This window comes from Felis catus, chromosome F2 (assembly GCF_018350175.1).
Source record: "Felis catus isolate Fca126 chromosome F2, F.catus_Fca126_mat1.0, whole genome shotgun sequence".
Classification (NCBI taxonomy): domain Eukaryota; kingdom Metazoa; phylum Chordata; class Mammalia; order Carnivora; family Felidae; genus Felis; species Felis catus.
This window is the reverse complement of record NC_058385.1, coordinates 27,101,282-27,125,701: the sequence shown is the minus strand read 5'-3', so window position 1 is coordinate 27,125,701 and position 24,420 is coordinate 27,101,282. Positions and strand designations below refer to the sequence as shown.

Here is a 24,420-nt window from a genome sequence, read left to right as displayed (position 1 = left end):
CTTCAATTGTTGTTATAAACTTCTTATATACTATATTGCTTACTTATTTATTATGCTTATTGTTCACTGTTTCTTTCATTGAAGTGTACCTTCAAAAGTTCAAAGCTCTTTGTATTGTGCACTGATATATCACAAGAGCCTAGGAAATTTTGAATATATAATAAATATTCAAAAGTTTTTATTGACTAGAAAAAAGAAGAAATGTCAAAAACGTTCCCACTAAAGTAGAAAAAGAGAAGCATGCTACACTGCTATTATTACATATTACTCTGGAAGTTCTAGACAATTGAGATAAGGCTAGAAAAATATACATATATACATATATATAGCAATTCATATACATAATTACTAATTAGTTTTAAAAATATAGTTAAAACATTATTTTAAAATAGAAATAACAATATAAATAACTACAGAATTATACCCAGTATGAAGAAAAATACAAACTTTGGTGAAATATATATGAAAAAAGCCTTTAATAAAATGTTCAACTATGTTTCTAGATAAGAAGATAAGATTTGGTAAAAGTTTCACTTCTCTCTAAATTAATATAAAATAATAAATAAAATTTCATAAATAGACACTTCTCCAAAGAAGACATCCAGATAGCCAAGTGACACATGAAAAAATGCTCAACATCACTCATCATCAGGGAAACATAATTCAAAACCACAATGAGATACCACCTTACACCTGTCAGAATGGTTAGCATTAACAATGCAGGCAACAACAGATGTTGGTGAGGATGCAGGGAAAGAGGATCTCTTTTGCACTGCTGGTGGGAATGAAAGCTGGTGCGGCCACTCTGGAAAACAGTATGGAGGTTCCTCAAAAACTTAAAAATAGAACTACCCTACGACCCAGCAACTGCACTACTAGTCATTTATCCACGGAATACAGGTGTGGTGTTTCAAAGGGACACATACACCCCCATGTTTATAGCAGCACTATGAACAATAGCCAAAGTATGGAAGGAGCCCAGATGTCCATCGATGGATGAATGGATAAAGAAGAAGTGGTATATATATACAATGGAGTATTACTTGGCAAGCAAAAAGAATGAAATCTTGCCATTTGCAACTATGTGGATGGAACTGGAGGGTATTATACTAAGTGAAATTAGAGAAAGACAAAAATCATATGACTTCACTCATATGAAGACTTTAAGAGACAAAACAGATGAACATGAGGGAAGGAAAACAAAAATAATATAAAAACAGGGAGGGGGACAAAACAGAAGAGACTCATAAATATGGAGAACAAACTGAGGGTTGCTGGAGGGGTTGTGGGAGGGGAGGATGGGTTAAATGGGTAAGGGGCATTAAGGAATCTACTCCTGAAATCATCATTGCACTATAGGCTAACTAATTTGGATGTAAATTTTAAAACATAAAAAAAAATTGAAAAAAAAAACCAACAAGAAAATTTCAGATTCAGATACAAAAATTTTTTTAATTAAAATCACAGTATGATAGTTTATGAAAATTAGCAAGATAATTATAAAATTCATCCAGAAGTGTAAATAATAGACATAAGACTAAGTACAGAAAATCCATTAAAGGCTAAAGATACTAAGATTGAATTAAGCCATCTAATATTTGAAAAAACACACCTGAAATCAAAGTGATTTAGACAATTTGAAATGAAAGGACATCCTGAGATTGAACATGCAAATAAAAACAAATAAAAAGACTCAAGGGACAAATCAAGCCTCAAAATGATTGTCTCACTTTGAAGTTCCTTCTACTTTGAAGTTCCTTCTAAGTAGCCATATTCTCCAGATATACCCTCTTAAAGAGATGGCCATATTTAGAACTGTGTAAAACTCACCACCACTTCCTCATAACTGGCTAAACCGAGAGTGTACTGTGAATCTGAAGACAACCAATTCTTAGGCAACTCTGTGACTTATGTATGACATAAGTATGGTAAAATCATGAATGAAATTAAGCAAATTCTCTCTCTTGGTATACTGAACTAGATAAAATGGAGTTAAAGGGGGCAATATAGGATGACAGTTGAAGCTAATTAGATTCTGTGAAGAAAAGTAAAGACATGGATGGGATGCCTGGGTGGCTCAGTCGGTTGAGTGGCCGACTTTGGCTCAGGTCATGAGCTCTCTCTCCGTGGGTTTGGGCCCCATGTTGGGCACTGGGCTGAGAGCTCAGAGCCTGGAGCCTACTTCAGATTCTCCCCCTCTCTCTGCCACTCCCCCACTTGTGCTAGTCTCTCTCTCAAAACAAACAAACAATCATTAAAAAAAAAAAGAAAAGTAAGGACATGGTCAAAATGAAAAGTGTATTGTGTATGTAACATGAAGGAGCAGAAATCAAAAAGTTAATTAAAAAGTTAGGGGAAAGAGAAAAGATATTTTGAGGACAGGATGAGGAGTCTGGTGAGTAGATAGTATCAGGAAATGAAAATCAGAGAGCAGCAAAGGCACCATGAAAAGATCGAAAATGACCCAAAAAAGATTGAAAAATAAAGATGCATTCATTAGAAATTCCTCTATTTCCAATAGAGGGATCAGTCAACTATAGCCCATGAACCAAATACAGCAATCCTCCTATTTTTGTACTACTTACAAAGAAAGAATTGCTTTGCAACTTTAAATGATTACAAATCTAAATAAGAATAATATTTAGTCATAAATAAGAATTACATCAAATTCCAATTTCAGTGTCCATAAATAAATTTATTAGAACATAAGCATACACATCTGTTTATAGATTGTGTATGGTTGTTTTTATTTATTTATTTTTATTTTTTAGATGAGCTTTATTTATTTATTTATTTATTTATTTATTTATTTATTAGTGTTTATTTTTGAGACAGAGAGAGACAGAGAATGAGTGAGGGAGGGGCAGAGAGAAAGGGAGACACAGAATCTGAAGCAGGCTCCAGGCTCTGAGCTGTCAGCACAGAGCCTGACATGGGGCTCGAACTCACGAACCGTGAGATCATGACCTGAGCCGAACTCGGATGCTTAACCGACTGAGCCACCCAGGTACCCCATGTATGGTTGTTTTTACAGGACGTTGGTGGAGTTGAATATTTGGGACAGACGCTGAATGTGGTAATTACATCACTGTGCACTAATGTACTACAAATAGATGTGATACAGTTAAAACAGCATTTTAAGTCACGGTATGTGATAAAACACAAATATATTCAAAGATTCAATATATAAAATCTCATAACAGACCATTATTAACAGATAAACATTTATAATTTGCAATTGATTTTGATGATAGGGAACACTAACTCTGAATCACAATTAAATGAAATGCTATCCCCTCAGAAAACAATTGCATTCTTCTCAATTTGTATTACAAACAATTTTATTCAATTATTGTTAAAATTAAAATTTTGTGGAAATTTGTTTTACCCCTTATGTAAGTACCTAAATATTTTCTTCAATTTTGACTTGTGTTTGCAAAACCTTACATATGAAAAAAAAAAGTTTTGGGGTTTTTTTTTCCCAGAAAAAGTGTGTAAATCTCTGATCTAAAGGATTCCAAGCTGGGATTTCAATGCACATTTATCCTCACAGTGTGTCTGTGATGGTTAATTTTATGTATCAACTTGTCTGGGATGCCCAGATAGCTGATTAAACATCATTTCTGGGTATGTCTGTGATGATGTTTCCACCTTCCACCTTTAGTTTAATTTAGAAAGAAGTGACATGTATTTGTTCTGTTTCTCTGCAGAACCCTAACTAATACAAAATCCTCCTTTGTTTGACAGAAATTTAGAAATTTTTCTTCTTGAGAAAAATAAAAGAAGCAACTACAACAGTAGGGGGTGCCAAGAGTGTTGTCTAAAAAATTAAAAATAGAACTACCCTATTACCCAGCAATTGCACTACTAGGTATTTATCCAAGGGATACAGAGATGTTGTTTTGAAGGGACACATGCACCCCCATGTTTATAGCAGGACTATCAACAATAGCCAAAATATGGAAAGAACCCAAATGTCCATCAATGGATGAATGGATAAAGAAGATGTGGTATATATATACAATGAAGTATTACTCGGCAATCAAAAAGAATGAAATCTTGCCATTTGCAACTACGTGGATGGAACTGGAGGGTATTATGCTAAGCGAAATTAGTCAGAGAAGGACAAATAACATATGACTTCACTCATATGAAGACTTTAAGATACAACCCAGATGAACATAAGGGAAGGGAAGCAAAACTAATCTAAAAACAGGGAGGGAGACAAAACAGAAGAGACTCTTAAATATAGAGAACAAACAGAGGGTTGCTGGAGGTTGTGGGAGGGGGCATGGGCTAAATGGGTAAGAGGCTTAAGGAATCTACTCCTGAAATCATTGCTGCACCATGTGCTAACTAACTTGGATTTAAATTATAAAAAATAAATAAATTATAGACAGTGAATAAAATAAAATGTTAAAATTTGAAGCAAAATTTATTAAATGAAAATAAATAATATTAAAAAGTTGTAGGTACTAATGAGCACTGGTTCACACATTCCAGATTTCAGAGGTCATAAACTGACTCTTTCTGAGTCCTTTGGAGACAGCCTTTGGTGTGTACTCATTTCTTCTCTCCAAAACCTCTGCCTCTCTCACAAGGCACCATGACCAGCATCTCCAAGGGATTCTGCTCAAGAAGTGTGTTCCACCTCAGCTGTCACCACAAGAAAGTGATAGAGCAGCAAATAGAACAACACCTTTTATAATTTGTTGCCATTCCCTTCATGCCAGGCTTAACATCACACTTAAAGAATTAAACATTTTTGACAATTATTTTGTGTGTGTGTGTGTGTGTGCCTTTTTGAATCAGAGACTGGTTTTCATATTTTGTCAGAAATTTCAATATGATTGCATCTTCTATTTTTCTAGTTGATATCTTCATATTTTCTGGTCAACTAAGAGGTACTTTTCTTGTTTTTCTGCACAGTTATGGTTTTTAAAGTAATATCACATCAATTTTTTCTAGGGATCTAGAATAGGACTGGAAGACTAGATAGAATGGACAAATCTATCTTAAAATGGAAGCTTTTGAGTAGTTTTACTGATCATAGAATATGTTAGTTTTCCCACCAGACATCTCTCCATTAAACATACATTGCTCTTTATAGAATTCCTATTATGTTCTAGACATTCTTTCAATCGTCTAATGATTGAGGAAGTTACAAAAATATCACAGATCTAGGAAGATAGATAGATAGATAGATAGAGGTACAGATGTACATATAGCTCATTAAGTATTTCAATAGGAGAGAATTAACAAAATAATATGGAATCACAGCACAAGGAATACCAAAAGGCATATATGTGTATTAGCATGTGAGCCACATGAAGGAGAAAGTTGGGCACAGAACCTTCCCTAGACATTACTTCTAATTCTTGACACTTGGTCTCGGATCAAGTGTTCATTCAAATCACTTTATTTCCAGTTGAATCAGAATTCTGGAAGCATTGCCAAGTTTGGAAAGTTGCCATAACTTGAATCTGTCGGAGTCAGTGATATAGATTCTCTTTTAGCTATGGCAGTGAAATCTGCTGCCATATGGCCTTCTCATATTTTCAGATGGTCATTCAAGACATTAAGTGAAGACCTTGATGTTCAGCTTCTCTGCTAAAGAACCAGACATCTTAACAACCATAAGTCACTTATGCATTCTGCAAAGTTTCTGGGTCATTTTCCTTTTTCAGTTGATCCTTTATTATACTTTGTTGCACTGTCATTGTTTCAGTATTATATAACAGGTGATGTGCTATCTAATAGACTATAGTGTCCCCTATCGTATTATCAAGTTAGACCCAGAGAGGCTGCCTAATTAATTCATAATAATTCATTAAGAAAATATTGTCTACTTGCTCATCTATTTGAAAACACTTCTTGGAAATAGTGTGAAGAGTAGAAGTAAGGCAGAAATTGGATCCCCAGAAACCCTCTTCTTTTTTTCCAAAATGCATCTTCTAAATAGAAAGAAAACTTTAATAGCAACTCAGCTTCATCTTTATTCTTAGAATTGGGAAATAATACTCACTTTTACCAGTCTCACAGCTATAATCAATTGCCAGATACCTGTACTATGGTAAGTTGGTATGGGAAGACCTGTATGTCAGTGAGGGCCCAAAGAAACCACTTACTCATACCTAGAACAGGGGCACTCCAGGAAAGCTGGCGAGTGGCTATTTCCAATTCTAAGTCTCTTTTCATATAAAAACAATAATGATAGCACTAAATTAAGCATCCCAAGTCCCCATGCTGTAGTGCTGAATTGCAATGAACCTGGTTTCAGTGCCTGTGGAGTGATGGCATTCCCCAATCTCATTACTGGAAACTCTGCCTTGTCATTTAACATTTAGTGGAGCATGCAATGTTGCAGGTGGAATTTTCTTTCAGTTTAAATACACGACTGTAACAGCAAGTTGGAGTCCTTTTTATCTGTAGGAGGATGGATAGGGATGTTCATTTATTTTATGCATATATTGGACAAATTTTCTTAAATGCCTGTTTTATGCCAACATGATGCCATTTGCTAAGGGAGATAAGAGAAGTATCATCCATGATCCAAGAGTAGAGATGTTAACATTGAAACCTTCAATTTTATCTGAAGTTTCCCTTAGCCTAACTTCCTATTGAGCAACAATAATAACAGATACCATTTAAAAAAATCACTTTCCATGTTCCAGGCATGATGCTAAGCACTTCCTAAAACCAGTGCATTGATCACATTATTATCTTTACAAAAAAAACAATTTTACACTTTCAGAAACTGAGTCTGGGAGAGGTTAATGTCATGTCCAAAGTAACCCAGCCAGTGAGTGAAGTAATACAATAGTAAGGAAAATGGTAGAGTCAAGCCACAATTCAGATTTGTTTTACCCCAAAGTCACTTGTTCTCGCTTCTTTTTTTTTAAGTTTATTTATTTATTTTGAGAGAGAGACACTTGAATGCAAGTGAGGGAGGAGCAGAAAGAGAAAGGGAGAAAGAGAGAATCCCAAGTAAGCTTCTCAGAGCTTGAACTCACAAACCATGAGATCATGAGCAGGAATCAAGAACTGGAGGTTTAATTAACTGAGCCACCCAGGTGCCCATTTGTGTTAACTTCTATACTGCTTCCAAAGTACTAAATTAAAACCGACATTCCTGCATCTTCAAAGTAAAGCATAAGTCAAAGCAAGTAAGGGAAAAAATCAGTTATAAACACCAGAAAGCCAGCCTCTGAATCTGAGGCCAAGGAGACATAGCAGATTATTCTCTCCACATTCTTCACGTATAAATCTTTTTTTTTCAAGTGCCCTTCCTCTTTATTCCAACTATTACTGTCTGATTACAACAGCTTCCTGATTTGTTTCTCTGCATCAAGTTTTGTCCCTTTAATCTATCCCCCAAATTATCACATAATGATCAATCTAATACACAAATCTGACCATTCACCTTCATGTGGAGAACTTGTAAATGGCCTTCCATCATGTGATCCAGTGTCCCATATATGGCATGGCATTTAGCCTGTCTACTTCATCTCCCACCACACTCCTTCTTCCCACCAGTCTCCCTGGTGGTACAAAAACATGTATATTTTTCTGCACACATCATTCTGTTTGATATATCTTTTCCTTTAAACATGTGCTTTCTTTCTCCTGAGATGCTTGAGGACCTCAGATATTTGTAATACACCTAGCACATCTCTCTATCTTTGCACTTCCCATGTGAGATTAAACATATCTATTTTTTGTGGGGGTTTTTCTCTCCCAGCAAATTATATTAGTTTAGTGCAGAGGCCATGTCTTTTTCATATTTGAATCTTCAGTGTCTTGTCAAAGGCCTAACAATAAATGTTTGTTAAACTGAACTAAAGCAAACTGACAGCAAAACCAACCAACCAACCAACCAACCTAAAGAGAAACAGAAGCAGAGATCCCTCATTTTTCTAATAGAGCATAGGAACTGCTTTGACAAATAAAGTTGGTGAGAGATCAAAAGGTCTAGGTTTACCACATCTTTGCATTCACTTGTTATGTGATCTCAGACCAACTACTTAATTACTTGAGGTGATTCTCAATTTCCTGATTAGTTAAGCAGTTGCATTGGATCATGCATGGACATTATTCCAGGCATAAATCTTATGGTTACCGTTCTAACTACCCTGAAATGGCCCATGAGGAGATATAATTATTTAGAGGCCACATATATGAATCAATACAAGATCTATACACAAAGAAAAAGCAAAACACAGTAAAAATTCTGTTTTGTAGGCAGGAAGTGTCCCCCTGACCCAATAATTAACCCAAAATGACATGCCACTAGTTAGAAAGAACTAAGTAAGAAAATGTGGGTAGAAAATTGCAACGTAGCACCCTTGCTAGAAAGCAAATCCTAAACATTGGGACTATATCATAGCCTTAATGCATTTTTAATGTCTTATCTTTGTTAAATAACAAAAATTCAACTGAGCAAATTTAAAGATCAAATTGGCTTTATTCAATGATTCATGAATCAAGCAGCATCCCATCTAGCAAACAGAAAGAAGCTCCACTGAACTGTACAAAGAGAAATATTTTTAAAGGCAGAAAAGTGATGGAAAAAGGAAATTATAAGCAAAGAATGCATTGTTTCAGGCAAGGTCATCTTCCTAAGGGGAATGGAAGGAGTCTATCGGGTGAGTTACCTCGCTTGTGCTGACCAAGTAATTCCCTGTTGACTGGTTAAAGGTTACATTCCTGGGGGCGTTGAAACTGGAGTTAGGTTAGGTGTTCTGTCTTGGTTTGCTGTCCTGCGGTTTAGCACAAGTGACTCTCCATTCTGGGTCTGCTGTCTCCTTTTCAACATCTTATTCCACATGAAAAGCTGCCAGAATGGTCCTGCACTCTACCTTTTTACCTAATGAGCCTATTGAAACCTTACAGAGCTGGAGAGTGAGGAACAGCCATCCTTGGATCCAGGAAGCTCTGCTTCTTCAGTGAAACAAAGGTTTAGCTTGAGAAGCAATATTAGCTATGGCGCTGAACTCCACATGAAAAGATCCCTCATTAGTGTGGCTGGGTTGTTGGTTTTCCGGGGGCTGGCACAGCATTAATCTCTTTAGCTGTAACATACTCAAGTTACTGGTGTTGGAAAGCTGTCCAAGCAGTTGACAAAAATAGCAACACGTAGCCTGCAAGAGTCCTACATCCTGTATTTCAGTCACTTCCCTCTACTTAGCAGTCTAAAACATTGTAGTTGTAGAATTTGGGCCCTTATGGGTTGGTCGAACAAAGGGAAGTAAAAATTCATTGTCAGTTTTTACACCGTTAAAGGTTTAAGGCTTTGGTAAAGTGGGATTTGGTTACAGTCTGCTGGTTCCTGAAACTAGAGTCCTTTTGACGTTATTAAGAATCAATTAAGCATTGTTCCCCTAGGTATTGCCTCGGCCCCTTGGCAATTTATCCAGAGTTTGTACATTCATAGATAGTCTCTTTGTAGGTGCAGTATAAATGGGCCTGATTTAGATCAAGGATAGTTTTACAACTAATGAGTGGATCTCAGGGACAGACTAATGAAAAGCTTTACAAGAAATTTTCTCAACTGTCTGCTCTGCATGTGCCCAACTTTAAAGCATTTAGCAGTTTCCACCGACCTTCTTTAGAACAACGTGACAAAATTAAGGACCGTATTTATTAAAGGCCCAATAAAAATTACACTAAATTATATAAGCATAACGAAAAGTACACGATTTATAGTAGCATTGAGTCTTAAATTTGTCTTCAGAAAAGGAGACAGTTGGTTTTACTCTAAGAAATTATAAAAGTCATAATTAAAAAATCCATTGTTGAGGGATGTGTTAAAAGCAGATCATGGGTCTCTGCTTGTAGTGAATTTATTTTGAACCTCCTGAAGCAGACACTGCAAATTTTTACATTCTAATGAGTGAACTAAAAACATATATTTCAAAGCAAATAGCACTCATAAATTACATTTATGACACATGAGGTTGCTGACTGCTGTGCAGAGAGCACAGAGTAATGGTGCTAATATGCACTCTAGCTTGATTTTCTCAGTTCCCAACATGCTCTAATTCCACACTACAAATCTTTAAATGGCAGTTATATTTTAATTAATGTGATTATGTGCTGCCATTAGCAAACCCTCCCCCAGCACATTTCTCCTGCCAGGCCCATGAATGCCAGTAAACCATTAACATAAAAGGGCTGTTTGCTTATTAAATTCATCTACACAAATAGGCAAGGGTTGCAATTGTTGATTTGCCACTGAAAGAACAGAATGAGAAGGAGTTGCTCAGTGCCTGGCAGTTGCAATTATCTGGTGTAATTAAGTCTAATTTATAAAGCCCCCCTCAAATGAGAAAGTAACAATTTTTGTTAATTAACAAGAGCATTTGTAAAGCTCGTTAACTCCATCATTCACAGTCCGCCTGGAAAAATGGGAGCATATGGCTATTAGGATAGGACATGTTGCATATGTGTATTTGTGCATTAATCTGTTTGGAAGGTCTAATGATTGAAATGGGAGCTAGAAATGGATGTTATATTACTGAGGAAAGAAGATCTACTGTTTTCATTTATCTTTACAGCAGTGTGAGTGCTTTGTCATTATCTTCTGCATACGGTTTCATTATTCTGATACAGCACTCTACATTGCCTCATACCCTCATGCCCATAAGCCTGCAGGGTACAAGAGCACTTATCTTTCCTGATGACTGTTGAATCATTTAAAACAAGTTATTAGTGAAACAATTAAAATGATATTGGTTCACAATTGTATTTATAGCTGGCAGGCATAATGGAACATTCTGAATAGCAGTCGGGGGTTCTCAGAATGGATGGAAAATGCTGTTAATCAGAGACAAGAGAAACCTCTAAAGAAAACCTAAATTGCAAGAGCACATTAATTGTACTGGAGCATTTCATTTAATTGAGAACAAAGGGAAGGTAAAAATCATATTATCAATGTTTTATGAACATGAAGAAATAGGAAAATTACTATGTCATTTGTCACATATCTTCTATTGGAAGTGAAAATTAAAAAGGCAGTATTTAACTTTAAACAGAGCAGACCAAATGCATCATGTTGTTACACATTTTCAAAGGGAGTGCCAAGATAAAATGTAACAAATAAATTAATAAACTAATAAATACAGAGGAAGACATTGGGCAGAACACTCCCCAATGAGAAGATTCTAGTGAAGCTTAGAGATTGTTAAATGGCTATAAAAGATAATGAAGCTTGTTCCCCCTCGATTCCATTCATAATTCTGAAGAAATTACTGTGATCAGATGATCTGTAAGAAGTGTATGAATAGATTATTTCTTCCTTGCCCTTAGTGGTAGAAGTCACTGGGATCTGTCAGAGATGCTGACAACATATAGGTAGGTGAATAGCAAACTTCTACTTTCACATAAACTAATTCATCTTAAACATGCCTTGACTGGCACTGTGAATGGGAATAGTCAATCACACCACAGTGCGTGTGTGTGAAGTGTTCCTCGTGTTTGAAGGAAGTAGAAGTGGAGGAATAGAGTTGGGGTAGGTGACAGTGAGAATGAGATCCATTGGAATAAACAAGGCTTAGATTACAGTTGTCCTCTAATAAACCAATACATTTCAGAACTCAGATTTCTTTAGTGAAAAACAAGTTCATTAAACCAGTGAGCTAGTCTCCAGTTTAAACGAGTTTATTTTTAGGTTGTATTCAAAATGCGGACCCAAATATAGACAGTTTTATTGTTGTGAACAACTTAACATCTTTGCATGGGCTGCATATAAATACGGAAAGTTCAAATAGCATAAGTATAGCACCAGCTATACATCTGTGAATACTATACCCTGTGAATCAAAGATGGAAATTGTATGGATAAGCATACCTCAGATAGGAAACAGAAAACAAGTTTTTATATAGAAGAAAACCTTAAAGTGAATATTAGAATAGTGGGTTGAGTTTTTAAGTGAGGAAACATTTTGTTGACTGGGAAGCCCTGATATTGTTAAAATGATTGCATCACAAAGTCATAATTTAAGAAGATTAGCAGGAATGTGAATCTTAAATGAAATACATTATAAAGTAGCAACTAGTTATTGAGTTCTTACTGCATACCAAATGTTGTTCTAAATCCATAAATTGACTTTTAAAAACTATATAACATTCCTCAAAACAACTCTGTGAACTATGAATATCATTATTTTATAGATGAGGAAATTTGGGTACATAAAGTTGATGTAACTTGCCTGATGACCCATGACTAGTCACTAGAGGAAATCCTTTGTCAATTGATTAGACAGGTTGTAATCCACTACACTGAATATTTGAACTTATATATTGCTTCTACTCCCATATCCTCTCCCACTGAGAAAAGTATTAAAGCATATTTTTCCTATGAAGATTTCCCCATATTTGTTTTTCTGGTTCTGAAATTACAAGCCCCCAATACAAATATACTAACTTATATAAAGATAGAATAATTTGGGGTCTTACATCAGATGAACAACTAAAACAACGTTTTTCTGGCTGCATCTTTCTGCCTGCTGACTTGCAGAGTGAGCTGGGGGCAGCTGGGGAGAGGGTACTGGGAAGGTGACGAAGTATAGAAGTTGAGTGTCCCTCAGTTTTTTTCTCCTGATGGATTTCTTCTATTTCCACCCCACCTAGGTATATGGAGCTGCCTAGTCCTTTGGTACCATTCCAGTTTATGGGGAAAAGGACAAAAACATGACTGTCTTCAGGAACTACTTAGTTATTCTGTAGTAGATTTGAACTGGCTTAAGTTTATTACTATTGCAAGTCTTACAGCATTATTTTTACACTTGATTCTTACAATAAGTACAGTTTACAAATGGTTGTAATTTGCCTCAGTTTACTTATTTATTTATTTATTTATTTTAAAATTTTGATGTTTATTTATTTTTGAGAGAGAGATAGAGAATGAGCAGGGGAGGGGCAGAGAGACAGAGGGAGACACAGAATCTGAAGCAGGCTCCAGGCTCCAAGTTGTCAGCACAGAGCCTGATGTGGGGCTAGAACTCACGGACCATGAGATCATGACCTGAGCCGAAGTCGGACGCCCAACCTACTGAGCCACCCAGGCACCCCGCCTCAGTATTTTTTTTAACTTTTTTTTATTTTATTTTTTATTTTTTAAAATTTGCATCCAAATTAGTTATTGTACCCAAGAATAAAGAGTTGATAGTATAGGAAATTAGCTAATAATTTTATTCTAAAATCATATAGAAAAAGAGAATCTATTACATTTTTTAAAGTTTTCAATAGAGATCCCAGTGCATTTTTTATTTTATACACAAGGTAGGAAAAATATTTCATATACTTTATGTAAATCGATGATGACACAAAAACCTTAAAGATCATCTTTACAGGAACTGTATAAGAAAATGAAACTGAATTTGAATATTATGGCCAGTGTATTCATTTGCAAGTATACCCTGTTTTGAAATTCTTAGGACCCAATGTTTGATGGAGCAAGACAAATTAGTTGTATCCAAGTTTCTTATCTATGGTACCATTCCATTCCATTTGTTATATATATATATATATATATATATATATATATATATATATTTAAGCATTTTCAAGAGAGGTGTTCCCAATTACAAGGAATGATTAGAAAAGATTGAATGAGACAAAGCAAGTGTGAAGTTCAGATATTGAAGGAAAGGAAGGAATACTTTTGTCCGTTTGTCTTGTTATTCATTATATCCACGGTGAAACAAACAACAAGATATAGATTTAGTTAAAAATGCTAGAAGAAAGTAGTGAAAACTCTCAATACACCTGTTGTTAAACACTGAAATGTGTTATCCTGAGAGCTTGTTGGATTTCTTAGTCTGAGAATTTTAGTAATAGTGTAGAATTACTTGTACAGTCTCTTATGAATCCCAGAAGAGGAAATTAGATAAAGGAGACCTCGTCTACTCTGAAGAGTTTAAGAAATATTTATTAAACTCTACAAATAAAAGAGTCATCAGATAAAATGGGGTAACTCAAATATATAATTCAGCACCTACTGGCACATTAAAAGTTCCCTAAATATTATCCTCTATTGCAGCTTAAAATACATTTTAACTCTGAAAATGCTATCATTCTAATTGTCCCACCAATGGACAAAAGCTTTTAACATCAAAAGGCAAAATCATATGCAGTTGACATTCACATTGTATAAAGATCAAGTTATACAAAATGATAAATAAAAAAATAATAGCCACAGGTAGATATTTCTATATAATCAAACTCAGTATTTTAGTTTAATGGAAAAATTTAGCCAATATTAAAGAGGGGGAAAAGTATTCCTGTTTTGTGACAATGCCAGAGAAATTTGCCTTGCACAGTATACAGCAAAGCTACCTTCATCTCTTTTGTACCCACAAATATGCCCATATACATATACAGCTACTATAAAACTTAATTTCAGAATAATTTAAAGGTTCACAAAAATTACATTTCTCGAGATAGTTAATCAACATAAGCTAAATTTTTCATCACGCTCCAGCATCTTTTCAGCTAGTGGTGCTCTCTGTTCAGGACCAATTCTGGTTAATGCAATATTTTAATGGAATTTATACTGGCTGCAGTCTGCTTCTCAGCCTTGCCGTACTCAAGACCACTGGGAGACAGGGGTGAGTACTAGACAATACAAAGATAACAGAATAATTTTCATGTTATCTTTCCTTTAAGCAACCCCAGCATTTTGTGGTTAAATATATCTCAGCAAGGCACTATTAAAGTTCATTCAGATTGCTTCTCACATTCTAGGGGTGTTTTAAAGCAGGTCATATGACCTGATTTTTAGGTCTTTCTAGTTCAAAATTATTGAATAAGCAGAATGGAGACAGAAGAGTCAACTTTGTTAAAAATAAGCTTTATTCTGCTTTTTTTAGAGACAGGGAAGAGCAAAGGGTGGGAAGCTGAAGTGGAGTAGAGTCAGGAGCCAGAACTGTAATCCTCCCTTACTTTCCCCATCCCAACATTCCTGAATATTCCTCTGGCTTCTTCATGGCCAAAAAAAGCAGGAAAAAATGAGGAAGTCAGGAAAATTATTGTTTGGTTTTGCTAGTACGAGGTCTTTCCTAATTGATAATGGAATTCAATGAGGTTTCATAATGAGTCCAGTTCAATTAAACTTCTGTTTTTTTCAGTCATGTGAAAGCGATGTCAGACTCTGCTCTCTGTTTTGAGAAAAGTCTTTCAAGTTTCTTTGGCGTATTCAGATGCTACCAGAGCCGTTGGTTACCAAAAGGAACATTCTCTTTGGCAAAACTCCCTGAATCCCTTTGTTTGACTAACTTCAAACGTTATTTTCTAATTGCATTTAATCTAATTACACGACATCTCATGTTCCTCTAATCCTTGGTCACTACCTAAACTTCTAAGCCCTCCAGTTACTGCCTGTGTTGCTTTCTTTCCCATACCCATTTTTTCTTTGCTTCATTTCTCCCTGCTTCTCCTTTCCTCCCTCTCAAAATTCATAGAGAATATTCTGGAACGTTGTATAATATGAAACACTTCTATAGTCCTTCTTAACTAGGTATTTATCACAGGATCTAAAGGTGGAAAAGGCATTCTGCTACGTCCTAATTATGAGTTTTAAACGATACATGCTGCCCCAAGTGCCTACCTCCCCAACTCACTGCCTGCCCTCCCTCACTGCTACCATCTTCTGTTTTTCTGGCTGCTCCACCGTTAAGGATTTGCATTGCCTTTTTTAATACCCAGGCACTATGCTTTGTGACAATGCTTTTCATGCAGGTTATCCATTCTACTGTCCACATTCATGGCTCTTAACTTTGATCTCCCCTGCTAACCCCACCCACCCATCCACCCATGCACCCATAGATGCACAGATTACACACTCAGTTTGGCTACCCATTTCCATCAGATCAAGAAATTTGAACTCTAATTCCTGAATCTTTGTCCAAAAACTACTTAATCATTCCGACTATCTTATGCTCTCACTTATATGGCGCCTTTAGTGATCTCCATTTTTTCATTTCTCCTCCCTACAACTTCTCTACACACAACCCACTCATCAGCAACCTCTTGCTCTCGATCTCCCCAAGCTTAGATTGTAGTGCTTAGGGGTTAGGGATTATAAAATACCCATTTCTTGATCTATACAAGAAGTTAGTATATAACTAAGCAGAAGTCATCGCAGATTACCATAAAAGCTGAACATATCTTCTTGTAATTTACTTGCTCTTATTTCCAGCCCCAACACATGTTTGTGTTTGTCCCTGGCACAAACTCATGAAACCATACAGCTATCAGTCCCCCACTTCTATAGTATCTCTTTTTCTGCACTGCACTTGTAAAACACAATTCCAGAGCAACTACTCGGTCACGCTTTTCATCGTACATACCCGTTTTACTGAATGAACTATTGGAAAAACCCCCGCAGCTTTGAAGACTGCTACCGAACATATTCATATTTTCTAATCTTCAGTCTGATCTTTTAACTCTATTTAACACGTAACCCTATTAATATATTATAACAGCTTTTTTTTTTAAAGAAAATATAGGCACTCAGATACTGACTCAAAAATATCTGTCTGTCTGTGTACGTTCTTATCGCTGCTCTCCAGGGCCAGAGCATAGTGTGCCCCACTTCCTGGGTAAAGTCCATCTTCAGCCAGATCACGGTTACTTTACTGTCCTCTCTGTCTTATCTTCTTCCCATCTGCTATGCACACGCCCCTATCAAAGTGATTTTCCTAAAACACAAATCTTGTCCTGTCACCACTCTCCTAGAATCTCCTCCAACAGCTCTCTGTTGCTCTTAGACTGAAGTCTAAATACTTCCATGTCACTTTCAAGACTCTGTGTTACTTGATTCCAGATGTCTCCTCTCCAACATACTGACCCTTGCAGTTGTTCCCTCCTGCCTTAGGACCCTTATGTGGAATCTTTTGTTTAGAGCACTCTCCCGATCATCCAAGTTTTTTACCTTATAGCCCCGCTGCTCCACCCTCCAATGAGCCAGTCTACTTTCAAACTTACCTCAGGTTTCATTTGATCCTTCAGACTTCAATTTAGACTTCTACTTTCTCTAAGAAGACATCTCTGAACCTCCATATTTGGATTAGGTGATATGCTTCCTTGAAATCCTATATTATACCTAACATAGACTTTATTATAGTGTGTTTTGATTTTTTTGTTTACTTTTCTGTGTTTCTCGCTAGACACTAAGCACTGTAAGGTCAAGTACAACATTCATCTTTTTCACTGACTCTTCTTAGAGGTCAAGTGTTTCTATCTGAAACAATATTTTGTGAACTGAATAGCAATAGACTTGGTAAGATTATAGATCTCAGAGCATATGTAAATGAGCAATTGAAATCTGAAAGGACTCACAGGAACATATATGATCTGCTTTACAAAGACGACCAGGAATGATAGGCATGTGATCTGAAAAAAATTGAGGTCATTTAGAAATTGCTTCCCACACCCCAAACAAAAGACATTGCCAAATCAAGGCAAATGTTACCAAAATTCCTTAGGAATTACTTGCTGGTTTACTTGCAGAGAAAGTAAAGAGTACTCAGATTAAGAAGACAGCATTTGCTTCTACAACCTTGCCACAGCCTGACATCAAGTTTCAGGCCAAGTTGAGGGTTTTCTTTTCTTTATTTTTTTTAAGTTTATTTATTTATTTTCAAAGAGAGAGAGAGAGAGAGCCAGTGCAAGAGCAGGAGAGGGGCAGAGAGAGAAGGAGAGAAAATCCCAAGCAGGCTCCATGCTGTCAGTGCAGAGCCTGATGAGGGCTCCATCCCCAGAACCACAAGATCATGACCTGAGCCAAAATTGAGAGTCAGGCGCTTAACTTACGAAGCCACTCAGACGCCCCCAAGTTGAGGGTTTTCTAACAAAAATATTCTCAGTCTTTGTGGATAACCAGATCCATTAGAGAATCTGTAGTACTTATAGTCTGTGTAAGAATTCAAAAGCATGGAATGGAGACATTTACAAGTATGGTTGACCATTACAGGTAAGTCCATATTAGTATTTTCTACACTGAGATACAAGAGAAATGGAAAGTGTGTATTATTATTTTTTGACTGCTTAACTGTGTTTATTGACTGCACCATTGCATCCATACTGGTTGAAAAACTTTTATTTTTGCTTAATACATTTACGTTGTTTACATAAAGTGATCTTTCTGTATTCTTTCTAATTATGTACTTTACTTATTAAGTGTCAGCTATACTAGATGCAAGGTGTGAGGCAGAGAAGAAAAAGAGAGAACCTTGCTTTTGGACTGATTCTGACTTCAGATAGAATGAGCTAGCAGTCAGTTAGAGGGTCCATGACTGTTGTGGCAAAAGATATCACAAGTAAAGCCAGTGTCTCTTGAGGGTGTTTGAGAAATACCTGTTGAGTTGTATAGGTTAACTAAGGATCACCTAAAGCCTTTACTTCACATCAAATATTTTTGTTACTTGGTGTTTCTCAAAAACTATATTAGGCCCAAAGAGGCAGGATACAAACCTCTGTGTATCCCAGGTAATGAGGTAAATGAAGCATTTTGGCATTATGCACATAGCCTGCCAGATAAGACACTAACTGGAACAGATTTATAAGGATTTCTACTTAAATTCTGTAGAAAAAAATTCCTGAAAAATTTTCCAATGTTTAGCAAATAACAATTAATTGTAAATATTTCAAAATGCATAACTCCTCATAGCTCTTCTCTTTATTTAGTTTACTATTCCCTGTTTTCATTTAAGAAACATAAAATACTTGTATGTAGTTTTCATGCATATATATTCCTGATCTCAAACTTTCTAGTTCTATTTTTTTATAAAGTCACAATTGTCTTGAGATTTTAATACGATTATCATGCATCTTTTAGTAGCATAATCCTGACAGTTGGAGAGGCAACAATGTTTTTGTATTTATTAACATTTTTCACTTCAGGTCAGGATTCAACATTTAAAAAAAATTACAATCTCTTTTTACCTTGAATTTATGTTTAATTATTTTGATAGACTGTATTATTGGTAAAATTACAAAAAAAAAGTTACCTTAGCTGGTGTGGAAACAGAAGTCTGCAATATTTAATTCAATAGAAAAGCCCGGGATCAGGGTAATAATCACACCTGTGAAATTATGCCATGTGGTTGGCAGCAATAATAAAACAGTAACACACCCTTCCCCTTACATAGCTCAGAATAGAATGTCCCTGGTGTCTATATTTTAAGTGAAATGTATGGGCAAAGTCAGAGATGTAAATACTGGAGTTGAAGCTTCTAATCAGTTCTGTCTCTCCCGAAATTATTGACAGAAAACAAGTGAGTCAAATATCAGCCCTATATGGGAATACTTTTAATGGGAATGAAAATTCACCCACTGTCTTTCTGAAATGGCTGTTTTTTCCAGCACAACCCTTAAATCCACGGTTCTCCAAAATGTTGCTTGCATGAGGCACTAGGAGTTTGAATTACTGGCTGAGTCATCAGGTCACAGGGACCTCAGATAGAAATTTCTGTTGTTTATTTAGGAAATGAAAGAGATTTGTTGAAATATGGAAATTACAGTCTGTCATTTGCAGGAAAGTCTCTTTGTTTTAGGCATTCTGAAGAAATATGCAAGTGCTATAAACAACCTAACACTAAAATTTTTTCAATGCCACAATTCAGAGAAATAATAAAATGTAATTGATAGGCTTAGAGATCATGAAGGAGCTGTTGTTTGTCGAGGAGTTTTTGCACCACAACGTTCTATTACTGAAATAATTTACTTTTATATCTGGTGCTGATATTGGAATCTGTACATTTCTGGTATAAAATAACTTTAGGCATTTTAAATATACTTTATGTTCAAGTAAAAACCAGAGAAGGAAGCTTTGGTGTTCTTAAACCACTCTGGATGTCTTATATTTCCTTCTGTTCGAAGAGTGCACCACAATCATTCAATGCACAAGGAAAGAAATCTTGTGCTCAAATACTCTTAGGCAGTGGTGAGAGCACGCGGCCAAGCTGAAGGGCTTCCCAGATCTGAGCAGTATTTTGCGCTTCTTGGCTGATGGATGCCGACACACACAGCTCCCTAAATCACCCCTACTTTAATATCCAGGCCCCGCTGAAGGGACTGGACTGATGTGAGCCTGAATCCAAGCCTGCTCTTGTTGGATTTCATTCAGCTGGAAAAATGAACATGTAACAGCCACTGGGAATGGGCTTTGCTTATATGGGAAGTCCTCCCAGCCACTGCTTTAACTCTGGTGACCTTTTCTCCAACACTTAAGACTGCAAGGAACTTGGGCGATGTGGGAGAGGGGGAAAAAAAACAGTTTTTAGAATTTTGGTTGGCAGGGCCGCAAGCTACTGAGACCATATGAATTTTGCAACAAGAGGCCAACTCTGATTGCTGAGGCTTACTCCTTCTTTGGATATAGATAGCCTACCTAATGATACTTGTGCTCTTTCTTTTGTTTTAAGAATATTTCTGATTGTGGTGGTACACCTGCTCACATGCCTTTTTCTCCCCTAAATTAGCAAGTTCCTCCAGCGTTTTAACTCCAGTGGTGACAAGATCGACCTCTCCTTTAAGATGCTTTCCTGTTACTAAAGACTAGATGCTTACTTTGGGTTAGCTAATTGTTGGTCTGTAAACTTCCAACATTTCTCATTTTACCCAGAGTGAAAAATAAAACCTCCATGGGAAGCTAGCACATACTTAGGAGAATGATTGGTTTCTTGCTTGTCAGCACTTCAGGAGGTGGGGTACAAACAAAGCTTCCCTTTCCACTGGAATTGAATTCTTGTTTGGCTCCTAGCCCACTCTACAGATAACCAAACAGAGGCAAACACACCACGTCAAAGCACAAACCAGGGATATGGGAAGTCTGCAATGGGAGACAAGAATATGTATCATTCCTTATCACAACTCTGCAATGCTTTTTATTTTCAGCTTTCCCGGCCTAGTATATAGGAGCATCAGTGAAAGAGTATCCTGTATATTTAGCTCTCTCGGAAAGTCACTAGATAGAATCGAACACCACTTTTAGGAAGCAAATGCTTTTATTACTGTTTATACCACAAACTAGAATTCACAACACTGAAAAAAAATATGAAAGTTGTGGCTGCTGTTTTCTTGGAAGGAAATTCTTTATTTCTCAACACTAATTTATTACAAAATGAGTTTGGGTCATTAGAGAGAATCAGGAGCTATTTTAAATCCTGAGAGGAAACGTTTGTTCAGAGAAATTTGTTCTTTTGTCAGTTTGCTACACAAATGGCTTCTAACCCTGCTTTCTAAGATTTAGAACATCTTTTTTTTTCTTTTCTTTTGGTATAAGGTTTTGAGGGGAACTGAGACTGACTTCCATATTATTCAATCTAATGGCTCTATTCATGTGCATTTAACTTGCATTTAGTGCATAAAAATGGAATACCTTGGTTCTAATTTATTTCAGGTACAGATTTGTTAACAAGTTTATAAGAATAATCTTGAAATTACTGTAGGTGAAGCAGTCTCCAGTTAGGACAGTACACAATGTCTTGTGAGACATCTTTATGTGAGTGAAACACCTACTATTTGGTGTCGACAGAGGGCTACGCCTCTCATGTGTGGTAGCTAATCAGGTACAAAGGGAATTGAATCCTCACGTATTGCAGAAATATTTTGCTGCCGAATTCTCTCTAATCTCTAGAGTGTGTTGGCCTTTGATGTTTCTGAAACATAGCCACCTTATTAACCTCCAATACACAGGGTAATTTTTACTCATGTAGGGGAAGATAGAATCCTCTCAGCCAATATGACAATCGACACTGGTAAACAAGCAAATAGGAAAATGAAGAGACTAGCTCAGAATATAATATCCCCATACTCTGTCTATAGATCCTATGTAGATGTTGATGATTTGATTTGCTTTCCATATCAAAAGCAATATCTTTCCTGAGGCAATATTCTAGTAATTTGTAATGAGTGGACTGAACTGCAATGATGACGTAAAAAAAAAAGACATTTAATGATTTTTACCCTAGGTCCTGTGGTGTGAAAACCCACATGAAACCAGATGAACGTTAGGTAAATATTCTTTCTTAGAGGTGAGTTGAACTTAAAAGTGATTATGTCTTAATTGCCAGCGTTGCTGTCTTAAATATAGCAGTGACAAGTTTTAAGAGAAAAAAACATTTCACGATTAATGCTTTAAATTAACAACTCACAACTGGGTAGACTTCACTGCAATCTATCATGTTGAAGATAGGTGAGGTTTATATTCAGGGATACCTCTTACATTTTCTAAGATTTCTTGGCCTTATTAATTCAAATCTTACTCTCAATGCATGCATGCAGCCAAGATAATTACGAGAAGGCAAGATCAAAGCCAGCATATTATAGTCCTATTCCATTTTCTGCTGATGTGAGTGATGTGCCTCTCCTTTGATGTTGTATGCTTCTACAGCGAAAGTACAGAGGATAAAAATACTACACCATGTAATCTGGCATTTATCCCATGAGAGCAGAATTCCAAATTGTGACACATGTCAAGAAGTTAAAAAAAAATAACTTAAAAGAGGCCTATGCTTTATAAAGTGACATACTCTGCATTTAAACACCATCAAACATCATCTTCCATTACAAATTTAGTCCCTGATATAAAATTCAAAGAATTTTGTAACTTTAGTAGAAGAAAATAGTTACCATATTTACTAGCAATTATATTAAACGTGTGCCTGAGCCTTTATCCCACCTAATGAGGGCAGTTGACAGGAAGCAGACGCACAGTGTACACATGCATATTTGTGTTTGTACATCCATTCAAGGATTTGGAGTCAGCTGTGTGTACTCTACACATCTATCCAGCTGGTTTTAGTTTGCTATGAATCTTCTATCACCTTAGGTCATGAGGTTGAGCAACTGGCAGATCCCTGTACTAGTTTTGATTAGAGAAACAGAGCTCTTGGTCTATAACATTACATGTAACTTAAATATTTATCCTTATGTTCTATCTCTGGCAATGTGCTATTGGAAATTAAATGTCACCGGTCTGATCTTACTGTTTCTTACAGTGTCCTTTCCTGTCCTCGTTCACCTTTTACAAATATGTTAAAAGTGTGTATGTGTGTGTGTGCGCGTGTGTGTGTGTGTGTGTGCATGTGTCATGCATGTGTTTGGTTTGCTTACATTTGCATGAACATAGATACTGCAGTATTACTTCTAAATTACCTTTTCTAGAAAATTAAATTGAATTCTTGCCCTTCTGAAGGAAAATAACATTTCCCAATCATGCCTAACTTACTAGTTAGTTCTAGTCCATTCCATTTTGGACTCAGACCCTTTAAGCTACCATGATATGACATAAATGTTTTGTCAAGAAAATGTAAAATTGTTTAGACTACATGGCTTTTACCTCTAAAGCACAACACCCGATATTGAGAAAACTGATTTGATAGGCTACAACTTAACCTTCGCTTCAAATCAAAACCCAAACTATTTTTTATTTTGAAAAATAATGGCTTTCAGTTTTTCCTTGAACTAAATATTCAAGAGGTTCTGAATCCCAGAATGATTGCAAGGTATGCAACGGCAAGGTAAGACCAAAACAGATATAAATATATTTAATCTTACTTCTCCCTTCTCTATTATTGGAATGAGCTTCTAATAATAAGGTTAAATACAATAAAAGAAAGATCATGAAGTAGAGCTGAATGTGTTAGAGAGAAACCCCTCTGGTGATCTTTGACATGTTATAGAATATGGTGGTGCTAGAACACTATATGTGAACATATGTCATGATGACTTTTGGAGACTATAAACATGTAGTCTCGATATACATTTCTGACAAAATTTTAAGGTACATTTTTATTTTTTTTTTAATTTTTTTTCAACGTTTTTTATTTATTTTTGGGACAGAGAGAGACAGAGCATGAATGGGGGAGGGGCAGAGAGAGAGGGAGACACAGAATCGGAAACAGGCTCCAGGCTCTGAGCCATCAGCCCAGAGCCCGACGCGGGGCTCGAACTCACGGACCGCGAGATGGTGACCTGGCTGAAGTCGGACGCTTAACCGACTGCGCCACCCAGGCGCCCCGGTACATTTTTAAACAAATGCTTCTGAGGCAATGTGAAATAAGGGGTGGAGTCACATTTTGTCAATATGTGTTCAGTTACAGCCAATTATGTCTGTGTAATACCAGTCCCTTTAACTTCAGCACTACACTAAGAAAATATCACTTTATTCCATTTATTAATTTAGTCTTGGTCCTTTGGGCCCACTGTATGTCAAGTTGGAAACACAAAGTCTTACATCCTATTCACTGGGATCTCCTATGCCCTCACTGGTTACTTCTTTTTAGTTTTCTTTTCCAGGTTGCTTCATTTTTCCTCACTTCCAAACGCTGGATTGATTTCTCAATCTAAGCATCTGAGCTCCTTAGTTTTCTATCTACACTCAATTCCTAAGTCATCTCCATCACTCCTAGAGCTT

General features: G+C 36.3%; 1 long non-coding RNA gene across 2 annotated transcripts in view; it reads left to right on the top strand.

Annotated features, from left to right (window-relative positions):
• The first annotated feature begins 16,667 nt into the window (after window positions 1-16,667).
• Window positions 16,668-24,420, top strand: part of LOC102900150 — a 65,735-nt gene continuing 57,982 nt past the window's right edge. The window contains exons 1-2 of one of the 2 annotated variants that reach the window (XR_006592308.1): window positions 16,668-17,973; window positions 21,974-22,036. This is a non-coding gene — a long non-coding RNA (uncharacterized LOC102900150). The remainder of the gene's footprint in view (window positions 17,974-21,973; window positions 22,037-24,420) is intronic. The other variant, XR_002739575.2, reaches the window with a different exon arrangement.